Below are 21,320 nucleotides of genomic sequence, written 5' to 3'. Positions count from 1 at the left end.
TTTATAAAGGCTCTTTAAAGGGATATGAAACTCATTTTGTTTAAATTATATTTTATTATTCAGATAGAGCATAAAATGTAAGCAACTTTCCAATTTTCTTCTATAAGCAATTTTGTTTCAGTCTCTTGGTATCTTTTATTGAAGGAGCAGTGATGCACTACTCGGAGCTAGCTATACAGATAAATATGCCAATGATAAGAGGTTTATTTGTGCAGCCACCAATCAGCAGCTAGCTCCCAGTTCCTGAACCTTTCATCAACGGATACCAAGTGAACAAAGCAAATTAAATCATAGAAGTAAATTGAAAAGTTGTTTAAAACTGTATGCTCTATCTGAATCACAAAATAATTTTTAAGGGTTTCATGTCCCTTTAAGTATTAATTCCTGAAGCTACTATGACAGCATGCACCTGGGATGTGCAGGCAGTCACTTTCTTTTCCTCTTCAGTACAAAGGCATTTTACCCCAGAATCTCATGAGATCTTGGTGAAATCCCGAAAGATCTCAGCAAAGCAGAGATTATATTGATTGTATGTTAGTTTTTGTGTTTGCCATGCAGATGAGACTAGTTAGAGGAGCAGAATAGTAACCGCCTACAGGGATCTTAGGTGTTTAATAAAACAAAACCAGTTATACATGATGAAACGTTTTCACAGTTGCAAGAATAAAATAATGAAAAAAACAGGTTCATGTGCTTTAAATGTTGAACATATGGTCCTCACAACATTAAGAAGATTAAAACACTATCTGCTGTGAGGAGCATGATCTATAAAAACAAATTATAGCCACTGGTATCAGATTAATGCCCCACCCTACCTTTATTTGTTCAACCCATGAGTCTACATGAGAACCCACAGCCTTGGTATGCCATCTGTCCCTTATTTTTATTACTATTATTTTTTTATAGAGACCCCCTGTTAAGCAGAGCAGAAAGCAGGAAATATCTATGCTCCAATTATGTCATCTGTGGACACATCAGAAACTAGTCCATGGCACTTTCACATTCTGACTCTCCATTTTTTAGCCATTTATAATCGGCCCAATATGAGCCTAGAGTCATAACAATACCAATAAATAGAACTGCTCCAGATCTAAGATCCCCTTTTTTTGCCAGTTAGCATAACACCAGTGTAGCAGATTGATATGTCCTACATACCCACATGTAGTTTTAGCAGCAGGCAGTATGGGTAATGCAGTGAACAACTTGTCAAGTTACTGTGCTAAAAAGCAAGTGGGACAGTGGTATGTGAGAGTCATGTGACATGCAGCATACTGTGCAAGGGTCATTTACCTACTGTGCAGCAGAAACCACTAATGTGCTGATCAGCAAGAAGGACAGTGCTGTGTTACAATAATTAGACAGGCAGTGCACAATGATTAACTGACTTGCTGTGCAGCATGCTACTCTGTAGAAGCAAGTTAAAAAAAAGAAGGTAAGTGCACAATGCAAGTCTTTTGTATACTAGATGCCCTAACACTAAAAATTAAATGTATTATCCTAGAGCAATTCTAGGTGAGCTCAGGAGTGTTCACGTCTTTTTAGCCACCTGGCAGCAACAATGTTTATAGCAATGTTTATAGCAATGTTATTGTTGCAAACTATGCAGCCATAGAGGGAATGTAATATTCTATGGCAGCAGTGTAACTATATATAACATTGCTATAAACATTGTTGCAAACTATTGCCAGATGGCTAAAGACATGTGCATTCTCCTGAGCTCACCTAGAGATACTATTAAACAAAGGATACCAAGAGAAGTAAGCAAAATATAAAAGTAAATTAGAAAGTTGTTTAAAATTCCATGCTCATGCCAATCCATTTAAGTTTAATTTTACTGTTTCTTTAAACTTAAAGGGACACTGAAGTCAGTGTTTTTCATGTATCCATTACAAATTAACTGCATTGCTAAATATCTGCACACAAATAAATGTTTCAAAAAGCATTTATAACTATCATGTTTTTTTACAAAACGATGCATGTTTTGCAGTTCCAGGACATACCTCTTGAAAAGCCTTATGAATGTTTTTCCCCTTATAACCTTGGCTGTGGCTAACTACAAACAAGTTCTTACATATATCCAGTCTCTGGTCAGGTGTCTGTATTCCACTGACTGCACTCCAGCAACTCTGGGGTGGAGAAAAGCGCTACCACTTTCAAGAAAAGGAGAAAGAAATAAAAAGTGATTAATGAAAGTATTACAATTTTGAGTTTAATGTCCCTTTAAGTAAATCATGTGTACTCTAAAAAACTAAATAAGTTATCACCTTGTTACTAGATGAAGTGGCCTCCTAACTATTGTGCAGACAGAGAGGTTCCCAGTTAGAGAATCTGTCCACCTCGGATTGCTGCTAGTATTGTGGTGCCGGCATTTATCATAGTATGAGCGGCTGCTCGTTGGACTAGTCCAGGGTGATTTTAATCTGCCAGCTCCGTTCAAAGATGGCAGAGAGGTTATGATCTGTTGACCACTGCCCAAAATTGTTCTTCATGGTTCAGACAAAGTATACAACTTTAAAAAAAAAAATTCAATTTACTTCAATTATAAAAAAATTGCTTCGTCCTCTTGGAATCCTTTGTTGAAAACCATACCTAGGTAGGCTTAGAAACAGGGAGCTAGCAGCTGATTGGTGGCTGCAAATAGGCTACGTCATTGTTACTGCTAATTTAATAAAGGAAATTAAGAGAATGAAGCAAAATTGATAAAAGCATATTGGAAAGTAACAAGTTGTTTAAAAATGTATGCTTTATCTTAATCATAAAAGAAGAAAAAAAAGTGGTTTTGCACGTCTGCACCAAAGCTGCATCTGCAGCATGATAAATGCATAAAATATACACTAACATTTTCTTCTCTTAGTTCCACTCCTCCTTATTTCATCCCCTGACTCCCATAGCAATACCTAGGAGCACATCTGCTTTGTAGATCATCTTCATGAGAGCAGATGTACAACAGTGCAATTCTTGCCAGGGCCCCTCTATCTACTTGTCTCCCATAAATGTTACATTGTGTATTAGACCCCTGTCTATAGCGCTGCAGAATATGTTTGTGCTCTACAAATACCTGATGATAATAATAATAATAATAATAATAAAAATAATAAAATGGATCCTATTGTCTAGAGCAGGCTTCTTCAATAAACATTAAAGAGATGCAATTGAATCTATAAAACAGAATAACAAACAAAAATTGATAAGTTGCAATTTCTTCACTACTGATCTGATTAGATTTTAGTCAGCTGTGCACTTGATCTTGCTATAAACAAATCAGGACCATGATGATAAACCAAATATTTTAACATTTCATCCTTAGTCTGAGTCTATAGAAGGGTTCTTAAAGGGACATGAAACACAAATTTTTTCTTTCATGATTTAGAAAGAGCTTGCAATTTTAAACAACTTTCCAATTTACTTCTAGTATCTAATTTGCTTCATTCTCTTCATATCCTTAGTTGAAAGGCATATCTACATATGTTCAGTAGCTGCTGATTGGTTGCTACACAGATGCCTCATGGGATTGGCTCACCCATATGCATTGCTGTTTCTTCAACAAAGGATATCTAAATAATGAAGCAACTTAGATAATAGAAGTAAATAGGAATGTAGCTATCTTAGGATTTATTTTTATTTTACAGGCAACTTTCAATTTATTTTAACTAGGTACAATAGCTATTAAATAGTTATTAACTATTTAATAGCTACCGAGTTAAAATAAAGAGAACTGTACCTGTAAAATAAATCCTAACCTAAGTTACAATTACACCTAACACTACACTATACTTAAATAAATTAATCCTATTTAAAAGTAAACCCTAAGATAGCTACAATGTAATTAATAATTACATTGTAGCTATTGTAGGATTTATATTTATTTTACAGGTAACTTTGTATTTATTTTAGCTAGTTAGAATAGTTATTAAATAGTTATTAACTATTTAATAACTACCTAGCTAAAAGAAATACAAAATTACCTGTAAAATAAATCCTAACCTAAGTTACAATTAAACCTAACACTACACTATCATTAAATTAATTTACTATATTACCTACAAATAACTACAATTAAATACAATTAAATAAACTAACTAATGTACAAAAAATAAAAAAAATAAGTTACAAACATTTAACAAATATTACAACAATTTTAAGCTACTTACACCTAATCTAAGCCCCCTAATAAAATAACAAAGCCCACCAAAATAAAAAAATGCCCTACCCTATTCTACATTAAAAAGTAAACAGCTCTTTTGCCTTACCAGCCCTTAAAAGGGCCTTTTGCGGAGCATGCCCCAAATAAAACAGCTCTTTTGCCTGTAAAAGAAAAATACAACCCCCCCCAACATTAAATTAATTTAATGATAGTGTAGTGTTAGGTTTAATTGTAACTTAGGTTAGGATTTATTTTACAGGTAATTTTGTATTTCTTTTAGCTAGGTAGTTATTAAATAGTTAATAACTATTTAATAACTATTCTAACTAGCTAAAATAAATACAAAGTTGCCTGTAAAATAAATATAAATCCTAAAATAGCTACAATGTAATTATTATTATAATTACATTGTAGCTATTTTAGGGTTTATTTTACAGGTAAGTATTTAGTTTTAAATAGGAATAATTTATTTATTGATAGTGTAGTGTTAGGTGTAATTGTAACTTAGGTTAGGATTTATTTTACAGGTAAATTTCTCTTTATTTTAACTAGGTAGCTATTAAATAGTTAATAACTATTTAATAGCTATTGTACCTGGTTAAAATAAATACAAAGTTACCTGTAAAATAAAAATAAATCCTAAGATAGCTACAATATAATTATTATTTATATTGTAGCTATATTAGGGTTTATTTTACAGGTAAGTATTTAGCTTTAAATAGGAATAATTTATTTAATAAGAGTTAATTTATTTCGTTAGATAAAAATTATATTTAACTTAGGGGGGTGTTAGTGTTAGGGTTAGACTTAGCCTTAGGAGTTAATAAATTTAATAGAGTAGCGGTGAGGTCCGGTCGGCAGATTAGGGGTTAATACTATTTATTATAGGGTTATTGAGGCGGGAGTGAGGCGGATTAGGGGTTAATAATTGTAGGTAGGTGGTGGCGACGTTGGGGACGGCAGATTAGGGGTTAATAAATATAATATAGGGGTCGGCGGTGTTAGGGGCAGCAGATTAGGGGTACATAAGGATAACGTAGGTGGCGGCGCTGTGCGGTCGGCAGATTAGGGGTTAAAAAAATTTAATAGAGTGGCGGCGATGTGGGGGGACCTCGGTTTAGGGGTACATAGGTAGTTTATGGGTGTTAGTGTACTGTAGAGCACAGTAGTTAAGAGCTTTATGAACCGGCGTTAGCCCAGAAAGCTCTTAACTCCTGGCTTTTTTCTGCGGCTGGAGTTTTGTCGTTAGATTTCTAACGCTCACTTCAGCCAAGACTCTAAATACCAGCGTTAGAAAGATCCCATTGAAAAGATAGGCTACGCAAATGGCGTAGGGGGATCTGCGGTATGGAAAAGTCGCGGCTGCAAAGTGAGCGTTAGACCCTTACCTACACGACTCTAAATACCAGCGGTAGCCCAAAACCAGCGCTAGGAGCCTCTAACGCTGGTTTTGATGGCTAACGCAGAACTCTAAATCTAGCCGTTAGTTAATAAGAGTTAAATTTATTTAGATTTATTTAATTAATATTTAAGTTAGGGGGGTGTTAGGGTTAGTGTTAGACTTAAGTTTAGGGGTTAATCATTTTATTAGAGTTGTGGCGGTGTAGGGGGGGGCAGGATAGGGGTTAATAATTTTATTACAGTGGCGGCGGTGTAGGGGGAGCAGATTAGGGGTTAATAAGTTTAAGATAGGTTGCGGCGGGGTCCGGGAGTGGTGGTTTAGGGGTTAAACTATTTATTTAGTTGTTGTGAGGTCCGGGATCGGCAGGATAGGGGTTAATAAATTTATTATAGGTGGCGGCAGTATAGGGGGCAGGATAGGGGTTACTAGGTATAATGTAGGTGGCGGCGGTGTCCAGGAGCGGCGGTTTAGGGGTTAATACATTTATAAGAGTTGCGGCGGGGTCTAGGAGCGGCGGTTTATGGGTTAGTAACTTTATTTAGTTGCGGGGGGCTCTGGGGGCGCCGGTATAGGGTGTAGAACAGTGTAGTTAGTGTGGGTGCTTAGTGACAGGGGTATCAATAAAGCTGTCAAAAAGCCAAAGAGCAGCGAGATCGGATGAGTGATAACTATCACAATCCGCTGCTCATCGCCCCGTACTTGGTGCACGGCTTTTTGACAGCTTTTTTGATAACTTAGGCGAACGTATTCAGGTCCGCGGCGGCGAGCTTAGGCGGGCGTATTGGACCGGCGAAGGCAGGTAAAGTAGACACGTTGATAAGTACCCCTCATAGTGTACAGTTTACACTAAAACAATGTTTCATTATTGCATAAATATAATACACACAAAGTGTACAGTTTACACTAAAACAATGTGTCGTTACTACATAAATATAATACACACAAAGTGTACAGTTTACACTAAAACAATGAGTCATTAGTGCATAAATATAATACACACAAAGTGTACAGTTTACACTAAAACAATAATGTGTCATTAGTGCATAAATATAATACACACAAAGTGTACAGTTTACACTAAAACAATAATGTGTCATTAGTGCATAAATATAATACACATAAAGTGTACAGTTTACACTAAAACAATGAGTCATTAGTGCATAAATATAATACACACAAAGTGTACAGTTTACACTAAAACAATAATGTGTCATTAGTGCATAAATATAATACACATAAAGTGTACAGTTTACACTAAAACAATAATGTGTTACTGCATAAATATAATACACACAAAGTGTACAGTTTACACTAAAACAATAATGTGTCATTAGTGCATAAATATAATACACACAAAGTGTACAGTTTACACTAAAACAATAATGTGTTGTTAGTGCATACATTGTATACACACAAAGTGTACAGTTTACACTAAAACAATAATGTGTTGTTAGTGCATAAAAATAATACACACAAAGGGGCATATGTATCAAGCTCCGTATGGAGCTTGATGCCCCGTGTTTCTGGCGAGCCTGCAGGCTCGCCAGAAACAGCAGTTATGAAGCAGCGGTCACAAAGACCGCTGCTCCATAACCTGTCCGCCTGCTCTGAGCATCGCCGGAAATCGAGTACGATCTGGTTGATTGACACCCCCTGCTGGCGACCTATTGGCCGTGAATCTGCAGGGGGTGGCGTTGCACTAGCAGCTCTTGTGAGCTGCTGGTGCAATGCTGAATACGGCAAGCGTATTGCTCGCCGTATTCAGCGATGTCTGTCGGATCAGGTCCGACAGACATTGATAACTAGAGGCCAAAGTGTACAGTTTACACTAAAATAATAATGTGTTGTTACTGCATAAATATAATACACACAAAGTGTACAGTTTACACTAAAACAATGTTTCATTAGTGCAGAAATATAATACACACAAAGTGTACAGTTTACACTAAAACAATAATGTGTTGTTAGTGCATACATTGTATACACACAAGGTGTACAGTTTACACTAAAACAATAATGTTTCATTAGTGCATAAATATAATACACACAAAGTGTACAGTTTACACTACAACAATAATGTTTCATTAGTGCAGAAATATAATACACACAAAGTGTACAGTTTACACTAAAATAATAATGTGTTGTTAGTGCATACATTGTTTACACTAAAAGAATAATGTGTTGTTACTGCATAAATATAATACACACAAAGTGTACAGTTTCCTACTTTAGACAAATACACACAAATTTAATTGTTTTCCACACAAACACATCCAGACACTTCTGGATCCAACAACATTTTACTGCAAAATATTTGGGTCCTTTCAGAACCAACACTTTTTTACAGAAAAACAACCGGATCCTGCCGGATCCATGCCTATATTAGACAAATACACACACATTTAAGTGTTTTCCACAAAAACACATCCAGACACTTCTGTATCCAACAGCATTTTACTGCAAAACATTTGGGTCCTTTCAGAACCAGCACTTTTTACAGAAAAACAGCCGGACCTACCGGATCCATGCCTAATTTAAGCAGATATACACAAATTTAAGTGTTTTACATACAAACACATCCAGACACTTCTGTATCCAACAACATTTTACTGCAAAACATTTGGGTACTTTCAGAACCAGCACTTTTTTTTTACAGAAAAACAGCCCAGATCCATGCTTAATTTAGACAAATACACACAAATTTAATTGTTTTCCACACAAACACATCCAGACACTTCTGGATCCAACAACATTTTACTGCAAAACATTTGGGTCCTTTCAGAACCAGCACTTTTTTTTACAGAAAAACAGCCCAGATCCATGCTTAATTTAGACAAATACACACAAATTTAATTGTTTTCCACACAAACACATCCAGACACTTCTGGATCCAACAACATTTTACTGCAAAACATTTGGGTCCTTTCAGAACCAGCACTTTTTACAGAAAAACAGCCGGATCCTGCCGGATCCATGCCTAATTTAGACAGATACACACAAATTTAAGTGTCTTCCACACAAACACATCCAGACACTTTTGTATCCAACAACATTTTACTACAAAACATTTAAGTCCTTTCAGAACCAGCACTTTTTTACAGAAAAACAGCCGGATCCATGCCTAATTTAGACAGATACACACAAATGTAAGTGTTTTCCACATAAACACATCCAGACACTACTGGATCCAACAACATTTTATTCAAAAACATTTGGGTCCTTTCAGAACCAACACTTTTTTACAGAAAAACAGCCGGATCCTGCTGGATCTATGCCTAATTTAGACAGATACACACAAATTTAAGTGTTTTCAACGCAAACACATCCAGACACTTCTGTATCCAACAACATTTTACTCAAAAACATCTGGGTCCTTTCAGAACAAACACATTTTTTTTTTACACAAAAATAATCTGATCCTACCATATCCATGTCTTATTTATGTTTAAATCTTTTTTATTAGTAACATGGGTTTTCACAATACAAAAAAATAGATCTTTTCATATGAAACAATCAATCTACAATTAACTGAGCATTAGGAAAGAGATGAGTGAGTATGAGTTGCAACATATTGTGGGTTGAGTAACTGTTCTTCCATACAGGAGTATCTTTTACCTTATACAATCACTGCTCAAGGATTCTCGAGCCTTTCCATAACAATAAGTCTCTGATCATATATTTGTCCATATCTTCCTTTCTTTTCTGGATTGTTCCAGATTGTGTTGTCCCATGTTTAACCATTTTCTTAAATAAACTATATTGAGGTATAATCAACAATTCAATATTACTAAATGTAAATTTTAACAAGTAACTGAACCTAAGCTGCATTTCTTAAGATCTCTCTAGAAATTCCAACATCAGCTTAGAAAAAAAAATAAATAAATAAAAAAAAATAAAAAATAAATAAAAAATATATAAAAAAAAAAAAAAAAAAAAAAAAAAAATAATAAAAGTAATAAATACAGAAAAGGAAAGTTAACAAAAGGGTATACTAGGTCGCCGGGTGTCCCCTCCTCTCCTCTCCTCCAGATCTTGGTATCTTCTCCCCCTATTTCTAGGCTACAGGAGATCATCTATTGAGTCTATGTCTATTCAGTGTCCAGTAAAACCAAATCTGTTCAAATTGTGTCTGTGTGTCTAGTAACTGCGCAGCAGTTTCATACATGTGGTATGTTAGAGAAATTTTATTGACTACTTCCTCCCAGGGTGGTGCTGAGGTTTTCCAATATTTTGCTATGCAGGTTCTGGTAACCGTACTAATGATTCTAATGAATGTGTTTATCTGTTTGTTAAACTGAGGTAGTGGGAAATGTAAAAGAGCTTGTAACGGTGTCAATCTAATGTGTTCATCTAGAACAGAGCTTAGTAGATCTGATGTTTTAGCCCAGATATCTCTCACCGTTCCGCACTCCCACCACATATGACAATAGGAGCCTACTTCCCCACATCCTCTATAACAAGACCTATTATGATTAGATGACATATGAGCAGTTTTAACTGGGGTCAAGTACCACCTAAACATCGTCTTGGTGGTATTTTCTCTCAAATCGGCGCTTAAGAGTCCTTTACAAGCTGAATTAAACGTATTATCCCACCATTGCTTATCTTTATTTATATCTAAATCTTTCTCCCAATTTAGAATCAAGTTAGATTTTGATGAATTATTAGTTGCTTGTATCTGTAAATATAATTTAGAAATGGCCCCCTTTGGTCTGTGTGTGGACTTAAGTAAACTCTCCAGAGGTGTGGTTATGGTGGGCTGAAGGCCTTTAATATATTCGTGGATTACAGAGTTAACTTGAAGATATTGGAACCATTGTAATTTTACTGAGTCTAATTGGGTTTGTATCTGGTTAAAAGTCTTAGGTTTACCTCCACTTAACCAGTCTGCCACTCTATAGAGGCCCTTATTGGCCCATTTATCTACTATATGTTGTGACTCTTTGGGAAGTAGGTATCTAATAGGGTGCACTAATGTCTGGTTAGATAAGAGATTCTGTCTGTTAGTCAAGGCGGACCAGATTTCGATAGTATGGTGTGTGATCTGTAAACCTGGCTTATCCTTGAGGTCCCTCTTTATATGTTTATGCCATAGAAAATCGTCTAGATAGGGAGTATCTCTTATCTCTGCTTCTAGATTAGTCCATGTGACCCCTTCCACATTGCTTCCCACTAAAGCCGTCTGTGCTAATCTTGCTGCTTTGTAGTACTCTATTATGTTGGGAGCTCCAATTCCACCTAGACTCCTATGTTTGGTTATCAGAGCAGTTGCTATGCGAGCCACTTTATTCCCTCTAATGTAAGTTATTAGGTCTCTTTGTAGTCGCTCAAGATCTTTTAGTGGGACTTTTATGGGTAAGGTTCTAAATAGGTATAGTATCCGGGGGAGAATTGACATTTTGATTGTTGCTAGTCTGCCTAACCATGAGAAAGTGTGCGTCTTCCATTTGCTTAAGTTTTTCTTTATCTCCTTGTATATGGGTTCATAATTGTATTTGTATAGCTGGTTTATCTGAGGTGTAAGGTGTATCCCTAAGTATTTAAGCGAGTGAGTGACCCATCGTACTTCAAAGTTAATGTCTATAATTTTTTTGGTGTGTTGTGGAAGTCCCAAAGGTAATGCTTCACATTTATCTAGGTTGACTTTGTACCCTGATATTTGGGAAAATTGGTCCAGTAATTTATATAAGTTGGGTAAGGATGTGAGGGGTTTCGTCAGTGTTAGAAGGATGTCATCCGCAAATAGTGTCAGCTTGTATTCCCGATCTTTGACCTTCACCCCTGTAATGTCTGGGTCTTGTCTAATTTTGGCCGCTAGGGGTTCTATGCATATTGCAAAGAGCAAAGGTGATAATGGGCATCCCTGCCTTGTGCCGTTTAGTATGGGAAAACTCTTAGATTTGTAACCTGAGATAGACACTTGGGCTGAGGGATTAGAGTAGATTGCGTTTAGGGTTGTAACGAAGGCACCCTCAAATCCCATCTGTTGTAAAACTGCAAACATATATCCCCAGTCCACTCTATCAAATGCCTTCTCCGCGTCCAACGAGAGGAGCAGAGAAGGCATTCGTTTGTCTCCCACATAGTCTATAATGTCTAACAGTCGACGTACATAGTCTGGTGCTTCTCTGTCCTTCACAAAGCCCACTTGATCAGGGTGAATCAGCTTTGGAAGTATGTGTTTTAGTCTATTGGCCAAAATCTTCGTCAATATTTTTAAGTCTTGGTTAATGAGCGATATCGGTCTGTAGTTTGCACAACATTTGTGGTTTTTACCAGGTTTAGGGATCACTATGATTTTGGCCTGTAACATGTCTGCTGGAATGATGTGTCCTTCTAAAATAAAATTACAGAGATCTGTGAGGTGGGGGATTAGGGTACCCTTGAAAGTTTTATAATATTCCCCCGCGAACCCATCTGGTCCCGCTGCCTTCCCCGTTTTAAGTTCCTTTATAACCTTCCCGACCTCTACCCTTGTTACTGGGGCATTTAGTGTGTCATTGTCTTCTTTAGTAAGTAGGTGCATGTCAGCTTCCTTAAGAAATTTCTCAGTTTGGGATTGTAAGGTGTTCGAGTGAGTTACTTTTTTACCGTCATATAAATTTCCATAAAACTCTGCAAATGCATCTGTTATATACTGTGGGTGGGATACAGTGGTGCCATTTGTCAGTAAGATAGAAGGAATAATAGACGCCCTACACCTCTCTTTTAATTTATTTGCTAGGTATCTATCGGGTTTGTTCGCATGGATATAATATTGTGTATTTAGTCTCTGTATTGCTCTAGCTGATTGATTGTTTAGGATATTGGCTAAGTTTTCTCTTTTAGCTGTGAGGGTGGAAAGAATTTCTTTTTTTTGTGTAATTTTGTGTAGCTTCTCTAGTTCTGCGATTTCTCTGTGTAAGTGTGTTAGCTGGTCTTTGTGTTGTTTGTTGCTTTTGGATTTGTCTTGAATGAGCAACCCTCGTATGTATGTTTTGTGTGCTGCCCATGGGAATATGGGATTGGCTGTGGTTTCTTTGTTGATATCCCAAAATTCGTTTAACGATTTGACGTATGTTTCTTTATGTGTAGGATTTTTTAAATATGATGGGTCATATGTCCAGGTTCTGGATCTTTGCGTATCTACGAGTCCCTCTAAATGTAAGGAAAGTATTGAATGGTCTGACCACACACAGGTCTGAATTGATGAGGTCTGGAGAAGTGGTTGTAGGATCTGACTAATATATATGTAATCCAGTCTCGTATATTGCTTGTGAGCTGCTGAGTAGAAGGTAGTGTCTAGGGTCTTACCATATAATGTATACCAAGAGTCAAATAGTGCATGTGGGGCCAGGTGTTCTAGAATAGAATTCACTATCTTGTTGTGTCTAATTTGTTTAGCAGTAAGTTTAGTTTTAGTTTCTACAGATTTTGTCATTGTGATGTTAAAGTCTCCTGCTAGGATGATTTTGTGTTGGGACCAGTTAGTAAGCAAATTGGATATATGGTTGAAGAAAGAGTGTTGATTATCATTGGGAGCATATATGTTGCATAAAATGATATTAGAGTCCCCACATTGACCTTGAACTATAAGATAACGCCCCTCTTTATCCGCTATAGTAGATTCATGTTTGAAGTCAAGACTAGTGTGGATCAGAATCGAGACCCCCCGCTTCTTGGTGTCTGTGGTTGCATGGTAATGTTGTGTGAAGTTTTTTGCCCAGTATTTTGGGATTATGTCTCTAGTAAAGTGAGTTTCTTGGAGAAATAAAATATTGGCCCCTAATCGGTGATATTGGGACATGGCTGTGCGTCTTTTGATGTTAGTGTTTAAGCCCCTCACATTGTGAGTAATGAGATGTATTTTTGGAATCATGGGATAGGTGTATTGTGGTATTTAGCTTTTGTCAATCTGGATATATAAAATTTTGATATATACGACCCTAACGAGGTAGATAGTTTCACCAAGAAGATCTTACTATAGATTTCTGACCTGAGGGAGGGGGCAATCCCGGCAACTCGACACCCCTTATTGCCTCGAAATTTCTTCCTTTTCTTTCTTTCAGAATTATAAGAAAACACCTGGTTAAAAAAACAAAAAATTAAGTAACAAAAAACATTGAACATGTGAACAAGAACATTGAATATCTCAACAAAGTTCCTGCACATACTATTCCTAAGTGCAGATATCTACATACCCTATTCATTATGACTTAAATAATTTCCTGCCTAAGGGCAAGAAAAAGAGAAGAAAACAAACATACAGCAAGAAAACAAGCTATGGCATAAATAACAGTTGTAGATAAGATATCAAATGGGTGGAAACTTGTTCCATAACCTTCTGTCTCTGCATAGTTCTTGCGAGGAAAAAAAGAGCAGGATATCACAATAAAAAGTTAGCTCATTGTTCCGATAAAGTCCCTTGCTCGTAATTTGTGAACTCTCAAACATAAATTTTCTTAACAAAACATTTGTAACTTAACATTATACTTATCTGGCCTCTGGGTAGCGTCCTTATCGGCCAGGGGAGATCAGAACTCAATCTCCCGACTCCAAATCATCATTTTCAATGACAGGGAAGTCAATTCCCTTTTCCTATAAAGATGTATTGTGGACTTCAGGGTGGTCAAGTTTTCCGCTTCTTGTCAGGAATTTTGGTCCATTGCTTCTGGCGAGGTTTTCCCCCCTGGTTAGGGAGATCAGAAGTAGCTTCTTGTTGTGGCATTGCTGGGGGATCAAGCTTCATTTTGCGGCAGATTTCCGGGATTTCTTGGAGATCTTTGATAGAAAGAGACTTGTTCTCCCAAGATATATGCAGGGCAAAAGGGAAGCCCCACCGATATGGAATTTGGTTTTTCCTTAGCAAGGAAGTAAATGGGCGAAGAGAACTTCTTCGCTGTAGAGTCCTCAGGCACAGGTCTTGGAAAAACTGAATAACGTTTCCCTGATATTTAAAGGTGGGATTCCTCCTAGCCGCTGCTAGTATTTCCTCTCTGTCTTGGAAGCGCAGCATCTTGATGATGACATCCCTAGGGGGGTCTTCTCCTTTTGGTTTGGATCTGAGTGCCCTGTGGGCTCTTTCCATTTGAAATTTGTCTTCTCCTTCCGAGCCAGTAATGGTTAGGAAAAGATTGAGCAGATAAGAATTTAACTCTTTAGGACCTATCGACTCAGGAACTCCTTTTAGGCGTATATTGGATCTTCTGCTACGATTTTCTAGGTCTTCTAGTTTATCGTATATGTCGTCAATTTCTGATTGCTGAGAAGTGACTTTGTTCGTTACTGCGTTCAGATCTTCTGTCATTGAATCCCCATTTTCTTCCAAGGTGTTTACTCGAGAGCCCAGATCTACTATCTCCTGCTTCAGTTCCGTTATGCTGTTAGTCACTGAATTTTGCATACTCTCCATCCTTTCCAGTACTCTTTCAAAGTTTGTATTGATGTCTTGCTTGGAGACAAGGTGATCTAGATCTGCCCTGGTTATAGGCCTCATGTCTTCTAATTTATCTTTAGGGCCCCCATCTCCTTCTCTCTCCTCATCAGACTGCTGTGTCTGTATATCAGTCTGCTTGTCTCCTTTCAACGGTTTGAAAAAAAGATTAGTCGAGGATTGTTTAGTCAGAGACTGTGTCTTGTTATTTTTCTTTGTGGTCATTTTGATCACTTGCCCCCCTGTAAAGTGTGGTGCTTGCTATAAGAACGGCAAGCCGTTAGGCCGCTGGCGGTAGAAGAGCTTAAAGTTGTATTTTCAACAGGAATATGAATAGTGCGTCTACTGGTGCTGCGTTGTATATATTGAGATTTGTTTTACCAGTGTTACACTACAGTATCTGCAGTCCCAAGTTAAGTAGCTTCCCTTATCATAGGGGTTTGTTAGGAACCTTCCGGACCAATTATATAAAATATGAAATCTGAGACCTGGGATATAGGGCCCTGGGAAGTCACTGCTATATGTCTGAAATCATGTTGTCAGCATGGTATCTCTTATGATCAACAAATTAGTGCAGTCGTTGCCATCTGGAAATACACTCTCCTGTCAAAACCTTTATATATACATCTTCATTTCCATTAAAGCCTATAGTGTCAATCTCTTGCTTGGGCTCAGTTTTCCGCTGAGTCCCTAAAGCATGTTTATCATGTGATGGCTGGGGAGGGACAGGCTTTGGGGCCTGTTGGTTTATAGTTATGATGAACAGAAGAAAGATTCTTTGTGTCCTCTAGGTTTTATAACTGAGCCTTCTGCCAGACAGAATATCCCGGAGAGCAGCCTCTCCCCATAGAGGTATGTCCCCTGATTTGTCTCTGGGCTTACTCCTTAGGTGATCCCCACTTGCTTATATAGTGATCGATTATGATCCTCAGCTTGTGTGGTGTATGTGTGCAAGCTTACCCTGCATAACCGTAGCTTCAGAGTCCCGGAATAGTGGAGGCTTCTCTCTCCTGCATTATCACCTTAATGCTACTTCTTCTGCCCTCTCCCTTAGATACAGATCGCCGATGCGGTTAATGCGGCTCCCTCTCCAATCTCCTCATTTACTTAGTGCCTCCAGTGCGCTGTGAGAGTGGTGCTGAGAATCCTGCCGCGTGGGCTATAAAGATGGCGGCCGTGCCGCTACTGCGCTCACCTCTGTCTTGAGAATCTCTGACTCTGCTCTGTTTTAGGTTTTAGACCAGCCATATGAGCAGCAACTATGGCTCCACAACACAAGCTCCTATTGTGTTTGTTTTCCTGCTTTTTTCATCAGCTTTTAAGTCAAAATATTTAGTGCTCTGCACGGAGCTTCTCCTTTAGGCGTCCATTCCTCAGCTCCTCCAGGCTCCGCCCCCTCATCCATGTCTTATTTAGACAGGTATACACAAATTTATTTTTTGTCCACACAAACACATCCATCTATGTCCTTTCAGAACCAACAGTTTTTTACAGCAAAACTGTAGGTTCTAAAAGGACCCAAATGTTTTTGAGTAAAAATTTGTGTGTATTTGTCTAAATTAGGCATTGATCCGGTAGGATCCTGCTGTTTTTCTGTAAAAAAGTGTTGGTTCTGAAAGGACCCAAATGTTTTTGTGTAAAATATTGATATATCCAGAAGTGTCTAAATGTGTTTGTGTGGTTCTAAAAGGACCCAAATGTTTTTGAGTAAAAATTTGTGTGTATTTGTCTAAATTAGGCATGGATCCGGCAGGAACCGGCTGTTTTTCTGTAAAAAGGTCTTGGTTCTGAAAGGACCCAAATGTTTTTGATTAAAATGTTGTTTGATACAGAAGTGTATGGATGTGTTTGTGTGGAAAAAAAATTAATTTGTGTGTATCTGTCTAAATTAGGCATGGATCCAGTAGGATCCGGCTGTTTTTCTGAAAAAAAAGTGTTGGTTCTGAAAGGACCCAAATGTTTTTGAGTAAAATGTTGTTGGATACAGAAGTGTCTGGATGTGTTTGTATGGAAAACACTAAAATTTGTGTGTATCTGTCGAAATTAGGCATGGATCCGGCAGGATCTGGCAGTTTTTCTGTAAAAAATTGTTGGTTCTGAAAGGACCTAAATGTTTTTGAGTAAAATGTTGTTGGATACAGAAGTGTCTGGATGTGTTTGTATGGAAAACAATTAAATTTGTGTGTGTCTGTCTAAATTACGCATGGATCCCAGCTGTTTTTCTGTAAAAAAAAAAGTGTTGGTTCTGAAAGGACCCAAATGTTTTTGTGTAAAATATTGATAGATCCAAAAGTGTCTGGATGTGTGTGGAAAACACTTACATTTGTGTGTATCTGTCGAAATTAGGCATGGATCTGGCAGGAACCGGCTGTTTTTTTGTAAAAAATTGTTGGTTGTGAAAGGACCCAGATGTTTTTGAGTAAAATTTTGTTGGATCCAGTAGTGTCTGGATGTTTTTTTGTGGAAAACACTTAAATGTGTGTGTATCTGTCTACATTAGGCATGGATCCGGCAGGATCAGGCTTTTACCCACACCCTGTCATTACTGCAAAAATATAATACACACAAAGTGTACAGTTTACACTAAAACAATAATGTGTTGTTACTGCATAAATATAATACACACAAAGTGTACAGTTTACACTAAAACAATGTCTTTAGCGCATAAATATAATACACACAAAGTGTACTGTTTACACTAAAACAATAATGTGTCATTACTGCATAAATATAATACACACAAAGTATACAATTTACACTAAAACAATAATGTGTCTTTAGTGCATAAATATAATACACACAAAGTGTACAGTTTACACTAAAACAATAATGTGTCATTACTGCATAAATATAATACACACAAAGTGTAGTTCACACTAAAACAATAATGTGTTGTTACTGCATAAATATAATACACACAAAGTGTACAGTTTACACTAAAACAATAGTGTGTCATTAGTGCATAAATATAATACACACAAAGTGTACAGTTTACACTAAAACAATAATGTGTCATTACTGCATAAATATAATACACACAAAGTGTAGTTCACACTAAAACAATAATGTTTTATTAGTGCATAAATAAAATACACACAAAGTGTACAGTTTACACTAAAACAATAATGTGTCATTACTGCATAAATATAATACACACAAAGTGTAGTTCACACTAAAACAATAATGTTTTATTAGTGCATAAATAAAATACACACAAAGTGTACAGTTTACACTAAAACAATAATGTGTCATTAGTGCATAAATATAATACACACAAAGTGTACAGTTTACACTAAAACAATAATGTGTCATTACTGCATAAATATAATACACACAAAGTATACAATTTACACTAAAACAATAATGTGTCATTAGTGCATAAATATAATACACACAGTGTACAGTTTACACTAAAACAATAATGTGTCATTAGTGCATAAATATAATACACACAAAGTGTACAGTTTACACTAAAACAATAATGTGTCATTACTGCATAAATATAATACACACAAAGTGTAGTTCACACTAAAACAATAATGTTTTATTAGTGCATAAATAAAATACACACAAAGTGTACAGTTTACACTAAAACAATAATGTGTTGTTACTGCATAAATATAATACACACAAAGTGTAGTTCACACTAAAACAATAATGTTTTATTAGTGCATAAATAAAATACACACAAAGTGTACAGTTTACACTAAAACAATAATGTGTTGTTACTGCATAAATATAATACACACAAAGTGTAGTTCACACTAAAACAATAATGTTTTATTAGTGCATAAATAAAATACACACAAAGTGTACAGTTTACACTAAAACAATAATGTGTCATTACTGCATAAATATAATACACACAAAGTGTACAGTTTACACTAAAACAATAATGTGTCATTACTGCATAAATATAATACACACAAAGTGTAGTTCACACTAAAACAATAATGTTTTATTAGTGCATAAATATAATACACACAAAGTATACAATTTACACTAAAACAATAATGTGTCATTAGTGCATAAATATAATACACACAAAGTGTACAGTTTACACTAAAACAATAATGTGTCATTAGTGCATAAATATAATACACACAAAGTATACAATTTACACTAAAACAATAATGTGTCATTAGTGCATAAATATAATACACACAAAGTATACAATTTACACTAAAACAATAATGTGTCATTAGTGCATAAATATAATACACACAAAGTGTATAGTTTACACTAAAACAATAATGTGTCATTAGTGCATAAATATAATACACACAAAGTGTACAGTTTACACTAAAACAATAATGTGTCATTAGTGCATAAATATAATACACACAAAGTATACAATTTACACTAAAACAATAATGTGTCATTAGTGCATAAATATAATACACACAAAGTATACAATTTACACTAAAACAATAATGTGTCATTAGTGCATAAATATAATACACACAAAGTGTACAGTTTACACTACAACAATAATGTTTTATTAGTGCATAAATATAATACCTGCAAGCAGCTTCTTTCTGATGTTTTTTTTGTGTGTAAAATGCAGTTTATTTTTGAGCAGATCTATTCTTTATTCCGGGACCTATAATGACTGGAGCACACACAAGGCTAACACATGATTCTGCTAGTAGCTTAGATTGATTCCTATAAGGAAAAGGCATTTTCTTTAATTATTAATTAAAATCACATTTAAAAACCAACTGACACGCCTCTTTCTGTTAGTTGATGGGCGTGTGCAAGTTAGCCTGTGTAAGGTGTACAGAGAGCACATAGTGAATTGGCAAAAAGGAGAAGCTGTTTTGCAATGGGTTTAGTTTTCCTCATTCATTTATCAAAGAGAATTGTTTTGTTAATTCATTTCATTGTGCATTTGAGTTCCCTCCTTGCATAAAACTGGAATTTTAAATACAAATTTATTAAGATAACATTCTTGGGGGCCATACAGAACATTTTTCTATATTATTATGATACTGTAGTTTCCTTATCTGGGAGTTAATATTTAGGACAAATGTAATATTTGCTGTTAAAGAGACATTACAGTGATTCTATTTTAAAAATGTAACTATGTCAACATTTAAAACCCAAATATATGACTTGAAAAAGATGCTGTTTACCTATATTTGTAGGTGACAGCAATTTAAAGGGACAAACAATAAAAAAAATGTTTATCATGCATATGAAAGAGCACTGATGAAAGATTTGCAGTTATGTTTATGTAAAGCTGTTTATCTTGCTTTTGAAGCTAACAGGAAATATATGGCTTGCTGACAAGCCTCACATGCAAAACTGTAGTAAACTCTAGTAGATTTTAACATGCATTTTTTAGATGTAGTGCAACAAAGAAAAATATTTTTTAAAGGGCTATAATAGACAAAATATTAATGTAATTTTAAGACTATGAACTCTACACTACCCTGAAAAAGTGGTTAAACACACTGCTGGGCCTGAGCTAAAACCACTGCTGATCCAATCAGCAGTGCAAGTCGCATGACTCAAATGTGAAACTAGCACTGCTGATTGTATCAGCAGCTGCGCTCGCTCAGGAACAACAGTGCTCTGATAGTCTCTTTGCAGGAGTTAAACACACATTAGTGCAGGGTCAATAGTCTTAAAATGACATGAATTAGTGCATTTAATTTTTTTTAACTATTATCGCCCTTTTGTGTTTCTTTAACATGTTGCTGTGTGTGCCCACAATGTGCTGCATATTATGTTGGCTTTCAGATATAATGATTATGTCTCTTTAAAGCATTTGTTGCTCTTAGAGAATATTGTGCAGCCCAGGTGTGTTAAAAAGATAGTCTGGGTCTACCAGTATATCTGTAAGACAATATTGTCAGGCTGACTCGTGGGATTTCTAGGGAGGTGCATTTGTCAGTTTCGTTGGATTCGGATTTGTACAGATCTCAGTGAGTTGCACTTTCACAAGAAGAAATCCGTCTGAAAATAGCTGATTACCATTGGCGGTGGCTATATTCAGAATTCGTTTGGGAACAAAACTGATGAATGCACATAGGGTTGCCACCTCGGTCATGTGTTCCTGGACACTTATGAGTTACACATGCTGCAGGGTGTGCAGGGAGGAACATGCATTACGCACCTGGACAGCACATAAATAGTGACCCTGCACAATACATGTTCCTCCCTGCACACCCTGCAGCATGTGTAACTCATAAGTGTCTGGGAAAACATGGCCGAGGTGGCAACACTAAATGCACATCCCTAGTGATTTCTATTTTCTGTACAGCTAGTTGTAATAATGTGGCTTGATTGTTTTTATTGCACAAGTTTTTATATATCAGTGACTAGTTACTAGTTTAAGTAGGTATTTTGAAGGAGTA

General features: G+C 36.3%; 2 protein-coding genes across 2 annotated transcripts in view; one reads left to right on the top strand and one right to left on the bottom strand.

Moving 5' to 3' along the window:
- Window positions 1–19,574, bottom strand: part of LOC128654051 (uncharacterized) — a 129,114-nt gene extending 109,540 nt beyond the window's left edge. Inside the window, exons 1-2 of the mRNA XM_053707708.1 lie at window positions 19,480–19,574; window positions 13,522–13,610 (exon numbers count right to left, since the gene is read on the bottom strand). The gene's annotated coding sequence lies outside the window, so the exon portion shown is untranslated. The remainder of the gene's footprint in view (window positions 1–13,521; window positions 13,611–19,479) is intronic.
- Window positions 1,413–21,320, top strand: part of LOC128654052 (inosine-uridine preferring nucleoside hydrolase) — a 134,002-nt gene continuing 114,094 nt past the window's right edge. Inside the window, exon 1 of the mRNA XM_053707712.1 lies at window positions 1,413–1,432. The gene's annotated coding sequence lies outside the window, so the exon portion shown is untranslated. The remainder of the gene's footprint in view (window positions 1,433–21,320) is intronic.

Source organism: Bombina bombina, chromosome 3 (genome assembly GCF_027579735.1).
Source record: "Bombina bombina isolate aBomBom1 chromosome 3, aBomBom1.pri, whole genome shotgun sequence".
NCBI classification, from domain to species: Eukaryota; Metazoa; Chordata; class Amphibia; order Anura; family Bombinatoridae; genus Bombina; species Bombina bombina.
The sequence above is the reverse complement of the archived record's forward strand: the minus strand, read 5'-3'. Positions and strand labels throughout refer to the sequence as shown.